An 8,545-nucleotide genomic window follows, 5' to 3' on the forward strand; every position below is an offset into this window, starting at 1 on the left:
AAATCAGCCCCATCTACTTCCCAGCTATGCTATAAACTCTGGAGAAGACAAAAGCTGTATTTGATGTGGTAATAAGATATAGAAGAAAGAACTCTAACTTTGAAGTCTGAAGTCATCACTGCCATTTGTAAGTTGAGTTTTTTGGGGGGTAAGTCACTCAATACCATAGTTCCAGTTCCCTCATCTATAAATTCAAGATAATAATAGCTACAAAAGTCAACTGGAACTTCCAGTTTTAATTCCAACATGTAAAGAGCTGGGAAGTTATTGCTCTCATCTTTACAACAAAAAAGAAGCCAAACAAACAGGAAATCAAGGAATTTTCTTGGGCCCATCTGGGAATTGAAGTCACAGGGCAAACCACTATCCAGAAATCTGGAGACAGAGGTGACTACAGAGAATCACAGCCAGATCTGCTTACAAGGGGATGGAGGTGGGAGGAGAACCCCCTAGAGTTCTAAACTTTTAAGAACACTTTAATGGTAATAGTGATGAATAGCTGGAGACCAAGTGTGGATGTCTGTGAGAGTGAGAAACTCCTCGCAACTGCAGTGATAGGGCGACCCTCACACTTTCATGGGCTTTACCTTCAGGAACTCTACCATGTGTTCCCTTTGTGGCTCTAGGAGGGACAGGAGGGTGGTAGCTCTTTTGAAACACACTCAGAGCCCCAGAACACGCCCTCTAATAAAGGCTCACTCCCCAGGAGGAAAGACCCACCAGAGCCTACTTGCCCAACAGAAAGGGCATCTAGAAAGTCCACTCCATCCAGCCTTCCTGTATCACCTAAGGATGGGAAAAAAAGACCTCAGAAACATTCGTGAAGGTGACAACCTAGGGACACAGGTCCCCTAGAAGACTGAGATTTAATCACATGATTATAGAATGTTTTCCTCCCTGACACCACGACCACTTCAGCAAGGCTCCAGGATAGTAACAGTGATTACAGCTTGAAGGAGCTGCAAAGCTCAGACTCAGTTTAAGGAGGAGTCTTGAGGGAAGCTGACCAACAACACGGGAGGCAAAAACAAGGACACTAGGTTAATTTGGCATCTGTGTCTACAGCAAACATTAAATACAGCTCAACTCCTAGCCAAATTAACACAAAACCCCATACTAAAGGCCTTTACCCCATTTCCTATTACTTTCCTATACAACATGCCTGATTTTCAACCAAATAAAAAAAAATTACAAAATAGGATAAAAGGCAAGACAAAATATAGTTTGGAGAGACAAAGCATCATCAGAGCCAGAGCCAGCTAGGACACAGATTTTGGAGTTATCTGACAAGAAATTTAAAATAACTATAATTTATTTGTTAAGGACTCTACTGGAAGAAGTAAATAATATGCAAGAACACATGGATAATGTAAGCAGAAAGATGAGAAGTCTAATAGAGAAGCCAAAAGAAATTCAAGAAAGAGAAAACATTAATAGAAATGAGAGTATCTTTCTTTGATGGGCTCATTGGTAGAATGGACATAACTGAAGAAAGAAGTGAGCCTGAAGATGTCAATAGAAATTTTTCAAACTGAAAGGTGAAGAGATAAAAGAATGAAAATGAAACAAAACAAATGAACTGAGCATTCAAGTATTGTGGGACAATTTGAAAAAGTGTGGTGTGAACATACTTAGAATACCAGAAGGAGAAGAGCAAGCAAAGCAGATGAAATAACTGAAGTCGCTGATGGCTGAGAATTTTCCAAAAGTAATGGCAGACACCAAATCACAGCAAACATCAAGCAATAAATACCAAAAGATCTACATCTAGTCATATCATATCCTTTTTTTTTTTTTTAAGAGATAGAGAAAGCATGAGCGGAGTTGGGGTGGGGAGAGGAAGAGGGAAAGAGAGAATGCCAAGCAGGGCTTGATCCTACAACCCTGAGATCATGACCTGAGCCCAAATCAAGAGTTGGCCCCTTAACCAACTGTGCCACCCAGGCACCCCTAGGCATATCATATTCAACTTACAAAATCCAAAGACAAAGAGAAAAATCTGGAAAGAAGCCAGAGAAAAAGAAAACTTTACCTAGAGAAGAATAAGGATAGCAATTACAGTGGACTTCTCATCACCAACCATGCATGCAAGCAGAAAGTGAAGTGCAATATTTAGAGTGCTGAAATATAAAGTGATTCAGGGTTATTGGTTACACAGGAATAAACATTTGTCAAAAATCCATGGAACTGTACCTTCAAGTGAGTGCACTTTATTTTATGTAAACCAGAATGACTCCATAAACTCAATCAAGGTTTACCATAAGCCAATTATCAAGTGAGGGCCTGGGAATGTTTAAGGGGGCCGGGGGTATGGTTAAAGTGTAGTCCTCATCTTTCATGACTTAAAGGCTAAAAGACGTCGGTGTGCGGTATGGAGGAATAATTTGTGTAGTGTGTTAAATAGCCTAAAAGAAATATGAACAAGGCCCCAAGGAAGCCAAAGGATAAGCACTCAGCAGTCCCTGGCAAGGTCAGGAAGGTCTTTAGAGGAAGTGACATTTGGGCTAAGGCCTGGAGAACAAGTGGGAGCTTACAAATATTTTCCTTTGCCTATTCTTTTTTTTTTTTTTTTTAATAAAAGCAACCCCACAGCATTTATTGTCCTCTGGTAATAACATAAAGGTAATCAAAACAATAGGAACAAATGTTTTAGAACTACACTCACAACAAAGGACATCTAAAAAAACAAACTACATGGTCTTCTCAAGAATTTCTCACTTCACTGATCATTTCTAGTTGGAGACACTCTGGAGCAGGGTAATATTATCTCCTTTTAGCATGATCCGACCCAGTTGTTTTCTTGACTTTGTTTTAGAATGAATCTCTTCGGCATCATCTGATATGAGGTTCATGTACTCATCAAAACCAATGATACAGCTCTCTATTCGCATGTTCACTTGCTCATAAAGCCACACCTGAATTCGAGATCTATTTTGCAAGTATCTGAAGATGAGATTGATCACCTTCTGCACTTTTTGGCCCTGGCCACGGTACGCCATGGTGGAAGCCAACAAAGACCGTGCACTACCTCAGAAAGCAACTTCCGGGATAAAGAACCGGAAGCGGAAGTGTATGGCGCCCGCGAGGCGACCTGGGGCGGCTCTCCTTTGCCTATTCTTTTTTTTTTTCCTTTTCCTATTCTTATTGTGGCCTCTAGTTACTATCATATAAACGCGTGCAGCACGGCGTCCTGAGGCATCTTTCCTGAATAACCAACACACTCTTCCCCAAGAAGCCCTTTGCTGGGAAGAGAGTTCTGAAATTTCCCTGCTGGTTCCCGTTGAGAAAAAGACAACCAGGCTGAGTGCTTTGTCTTTGTTACTTTGTATCCTCTAGAGTTTGTCATCTCTTTCCCTTTCAGTTTGAGAGAATAAATGTCCAGGATAGAGTCAAATTTCAGTTTATAATGTTGCACTACGATTTAGAGTCCTTTTTCAAAAAGAACAAAATTACCTGCAAAAAAAAAAAAAAATGCAGGCATCAGAACGAATCAGAAGGCCATTCTTCACTTTGTCCAAGTTTTGTGTCCAGGGGAGAAATGTGGCATGCACTTGCCGTAACTATTTTCTAGATGTCCCACATGTGCTATGACTGAACAGGAGAACATTAAAAACCAAGTATTAGTTCATCTTTGTTTTACAGCAAACTTCCTGTAAGAGTGCTTCCTACCCCTTGCTCTCCACAGCCCTCCTTCCCACTCACTTCTCTCTGCTCCGCAGGGCCCAGCCCTTGCGGCTCTTCTAGCCCCACTTTCTGTGACGCTGGTGCAGCTTTAGTTAACTTCAGAGCAGCTCGCCCACAAGGGCCCCTTCCAAGTCCCTGAGGGAGCAACATTGTCAGGCCGCACCAAATCTGGATCTGCTCTGGGCCTATCTCACGAGCCTTGAAACGTCCTTCATCTGGGGACTGCCAGGGGTGGGGATGGGGGTGGGGGTGGGGGTGGGGGGGCTTTACAGCCGTGCTCTCTCCCTAAGTCAACCTACTGATGAGCACTGTACTCATTAGCTGTGAACAAACCTTAACAATCTAATTAAACAGATATCACCACTACTTTTCATCTTGTGTGTTAATGGGGACACAGACAGTAACAAGTAATGTTTCTTATTAGAGGAAGTACAAAACTAGCATTTACGGGTTCTAATTAAATTTTGGCTTCCAAATATGCTTTTTGCTTTTCACTAAAAATAGGGAACTTGTAAACTAGGGCAGGAAATAATAAAATGCTCAAATGATTAAAAGGAAATTGACATGTGTAGCACCATTTTGTTTCATAGCTTCTGATATTCCAGAGTTCCATGAATCATGGGAAAACCCAGACGAACCAGTAAGACAAAATGAGATAAAAAATAAATAACAAGGGCGCCTGGGTGGCTCAGATGGTTAAGCGTCTGCCTTCAGCTCAGGTCATGATCCCAGGGTCCTGGGATCGAGTCCCTCATCGGGCTCCCTGCTAGGCGGGGAGCCTGCTTCTCTCTCTCCCTCTGCTTCTGCCTCTCTCTCCTCTCTCTCTCTCTCTCTCTCTGACTCTCATGAATAAATAAATAAAACATTTAAAAATACATAAGCAAAACATTTTAAAATAAATAAATAAATAAATAACAAATGTGAATGTACATTGAAAAAGGCAAACATTTCTCTTAAATATGATTTGTTTATTATTATTGTTATTGCTGTTGTCATGAAAATACTTGCCCTTGGGATTGGAGAAAGAGTCTGCATGGACACAGAATATTAAATGCATAAAGTTGAAAACATTTATCACCTTCAGTTCTACCAAGGTCAGGAATATCAGAAGTTGTTCAAATCTTTAAAAATCAAACCAAAAATACTTCTATGTGGAATGGATGGCTTAAAAAAAGGCACTTGGAGCAATAAAATTTCACCTGGACCTTGTATAGCACACTCAGACAAAATAAGCCTTTATTTTCTTCTAAAACACTCTGCCAAATGCCTACAACTGCCTAGTTACTACCCCAACAGAAGATGTCTCCTTCTATTTTGGTGGCCCTGCAGCTTTCTCTCCCTAATTAGAGCCTCCATATTGTCTGGCCATCTGCTTCTGGGTTCTGCCCAAGCTGTGGTGATGGAAGAGATATTTTATGATCTCATCCGTTTGGTGGGAGGATAAATTCTACATTAGTCTGATCTGGACAAAATGCTTTGGGGAAGACACATGTACCCCCTGGTGCTTCCTATGGAACAGTTAAACAGTCCCTCCAGCTGCAGAGGTTGCAAGGTTTCCTGTTTGACTACCTTACAGCCAGCTAACATGGTAACTCCATGTCCAGAACATATCCCATCTACTTTCTCCATCGTTGTCCTATGTTGTCTCCTTCTACTTGATTCACTACTTGATAGAAATCTTGGTATTTCCTTCATGCATAGTTGCCTTTTCTTACTGTTGAGTTAATTTGGCTAGTACCTGTTTAGGTAGCCACCAGCCTAGACTAACCCTTTGACCCTAGCTTCTCATAAGTCACCCACCATTGAATCTGGGATTTGGGATGGTGGGTGAGTAGACTTCACCTCTTGATAGGAAGAGGAACATGATTTGTACAGGGATGAAAGGGACTGTTGAAGGCCATCTTTGTGAACTATGTACCAGAGTGCTTGACTGAATATGGAAGTATGAAGTCTGGCTTGCTTTGACTGAAAGGGCACAGAAGAAGTGATTCTGTACAGCTCTGGGCCTGGGCCATCAGAGGCCTGAGTATGTCTGTTCTCGGTCTTGGAGCCTAGCTGCTATGGAAGGAGGTCCAGTCTATCCAACTCAAGAGAAAGGCTATGACGAAGGCTCTGGAGGAGACACCATGTGGAAGGAAAGGCCACATGGAGAAAACCAAGGATCCAGACATACGCATGAGCCCAGCTGCCACCACGAGAAGACAGAGGCTCTGTCAGCCCACACAGAGCCCCATCTTTTGAGACATCCCTGATCAGGTGCTAGACATATGACTGAGGCTACCTTGGGCCCTCCAGGCCCAGCTGGCTGCCCCTGTCAGCACCATGTGGACCCAAGAAAAGCAAGCCCCATCAACATGTGCCTGAGTTCCTGATCTACAGATTTATGAGCAATAAAATGGTTATTCTTGTAAGCCACTAAATTTGGGGGTGATTTGTTATATAGCAGTGTATACCTGATACAGAAATACTATGATGAGGGTTATAATAATGCCCCCCCAAATTATGATACCCTATGTCTATGCCCCCTTGCAACACAATACTGCTGCCCCTCTTATTCAGAGGTGGAGGCCTGTGACTTCCTTTGACCAAAAGAATGTGCCAGTCCCAGAGCCTAGGCCACAAGAGATGATGCAGCTTCAACTCTCACTTTTGGAACCTGGAGATCATCACACTGGAAAAAGCCTAGTCTAAATTAGTAGAGGAGGAGAAGCCACGTGGAGGAGAGTCAAGGTACCTCAGCTAACGGCCAACACCATCAACCAGAAATGTGAGTGAGGCATCTAGAACCCAATCCAAGGTGACTGTGAACATATGAGTATTCCCAGGCAAGACTATCCAGGTTGATTCCAAGCCATGGAATCATGAGAAACAACTGTTGTTTTAAACCACTAAATTTTGGAGTGGCATTTTACATAGCAAAGGATAATTAGGAAAAAAACACCCACTCACGTGGCTCCTGGCTGGTTCATCCGGCCTGGCTCCCCCAACCCCCCACTCCAATGCTAAGTCTAAGCACACAGTGTAGCCCGACAATGTAGCCAAGCTTCTGCCTCCATTTTTGACTGCTAGAAGTATGAACCCTCAAGTTAATTAGGGCTCTGCCACTAATAAGATGAGCAACCTGAGGCAAGTTATCCTGTTGTTAAGTAGGGATAGTAATAGTAAGCATTCACTGAGTTCTTGTGGACATTTAAGAGATAATCTACATAGAATATACTCAGAAATGGTAGACAGCCTCATTTTTCAAAAGCATGAGATAGGTTTTTATGGAAAGTCTTTACAAGTTTTGAAATGAAGTCATATCCTTCAAAATCTTTTTATAAAATGAAACTGAGAATGAAAGCCCACATTCCATAGCCCTCCAAATCTTCTTCAGGGAGTTGTCATGGTAGTACTGGAAGGATTAGAGAAGAAATGGTACAGGGCATCTTTCACGGGATAGATCTGTAGGAGGGAATACTTCTAAATGATAATTTTAAATATTTTGGGGCAAAGCTTTAAGCTCTGCTTTAGAAAAAGAAAATTGCTACTTCTAATTACTTCTTAAACTAGGAATTTTAAAATTTCAGACTTCCGGTCGATATGAAAATAGGCATCTAATACACTTATTTTATTCTGATGCTGCACAACAGAATCACTGATAAACTAGAGAAATTACACTGATATACTAGAGAAAATGTGACTCTTATTAAGTTTCATAGAATAGAGTAAGAGGTTTCACTGAGGTGATCTGACAGTAGAAGCACAGAAAGGGAATTACGCAGCTCTAAAAATTAGAAAATAATCAATGAAGATTGAAAATTAATGAAAAGATATTACATCTATGCATCACGAATTTGTAGCCTGGGAATACCAGGCAAGATAAAGGTAAATGCTCCAATATCTTGGATGATAACGCAAATAATTTCATTTAATGGTATTAAGGGCTTTTGACTTGAATATTGCTTCATGTAATTGAAATGTCAACAAAACTGTCAAGATGGTGCATTCAGAATAAGGCATCTTCTGTAATAAGAAGAAATAAGATGAGGATTCTATGCAGCCAGAGATGACACCACAGCTCTGGGATATTTTTAATAATCAGCACAGAAAATATGTAGAAAAAAATGTATACTCTTCAGTTGTCTAAGTTCAGGCTGCTATAACAAGATGCCATAGAATGGGTGCCTTAAACAACAGAAATTTATTTCTCACAGTCTCGCAGGCTGGGAAGTCCAAGATCAAGGTGCTATCACTTCAGTTCCTGATAAGAGCCCTCTTCCCGTTTTCATTGGCACGGAGAGAGGGAAGGAGCAAGCTCTCTCCTGGTAAGTCTCCTTTTATGAGAGGCACTAATCCCACCTAAAAGCTGCACCCTCATGACCTAATTACCTCCCAAAGGCCCCATCTCTAAATATCATCGGGGATTAGTGTTTTGACATATAAATCGGCGGACGGGGGATATATTCAGCCCATAGCATTAGTTAAAAGGTTACTGTGGCAAATTACATTTTCCAAAAAATGGCCACAAATATATATACATAGATTTTTTTTTGTCCTACATGCTCTTCCAAACCCTTGCTATTCCCTATAAATAGATGGAACCTGAGCAGGCCTTTGTGACTGCCTCAAAACATAGAGCAGTGATTTTTACCCGGTGGTGTTTTCTCCTCTAGAGAAAATTTGGCAATGTCTGGAGACATTTGTAGTCATCACAAACTGGTGGGAAGGGTGCTACCACTGCTGAATATCCTAAAGAGGACAGAACAGCCCCACAACAAAGAATGATGTGGCCCAAAATGTCAATAGTGTGGAGACTGAGCAACTCTCTAATTGAGTATGGTTGAAGTCATGCTTTATAACTCTTCAGGCTAGGTCATAA

The 8,545-nt window shown here is 41.5% G+C and overlaps 1 pseudogene; it reads right to left on the minus strand.

Annotated features, from left to right (window-relative positions):
* Positions 1–2,579: 2,579 nt before the first annotated feature.
* Positions 2,580–3,167, minus strand: LOC113925766 (annotated as a pseudogene).
* Between the last annotated feature and the right edge of the window lie 5,378 nt (positions 3,168–8,545).

The sequence above is a fragment of the Zalophus californianus genome, chromosome 4 (assembly GCF_009762305.2).
Source record: "Zalophus californianus isolate mZalCal1 chromosome 4, mZalCal1.pri.v2, whole genome shotgun sequence".
Classification (NCBI taxonomy): Eukaryota; Metazoa; Chordata; class Mammalia; order Carnivora; family Otariidae; genus Zalophus; species Zalophus californianus.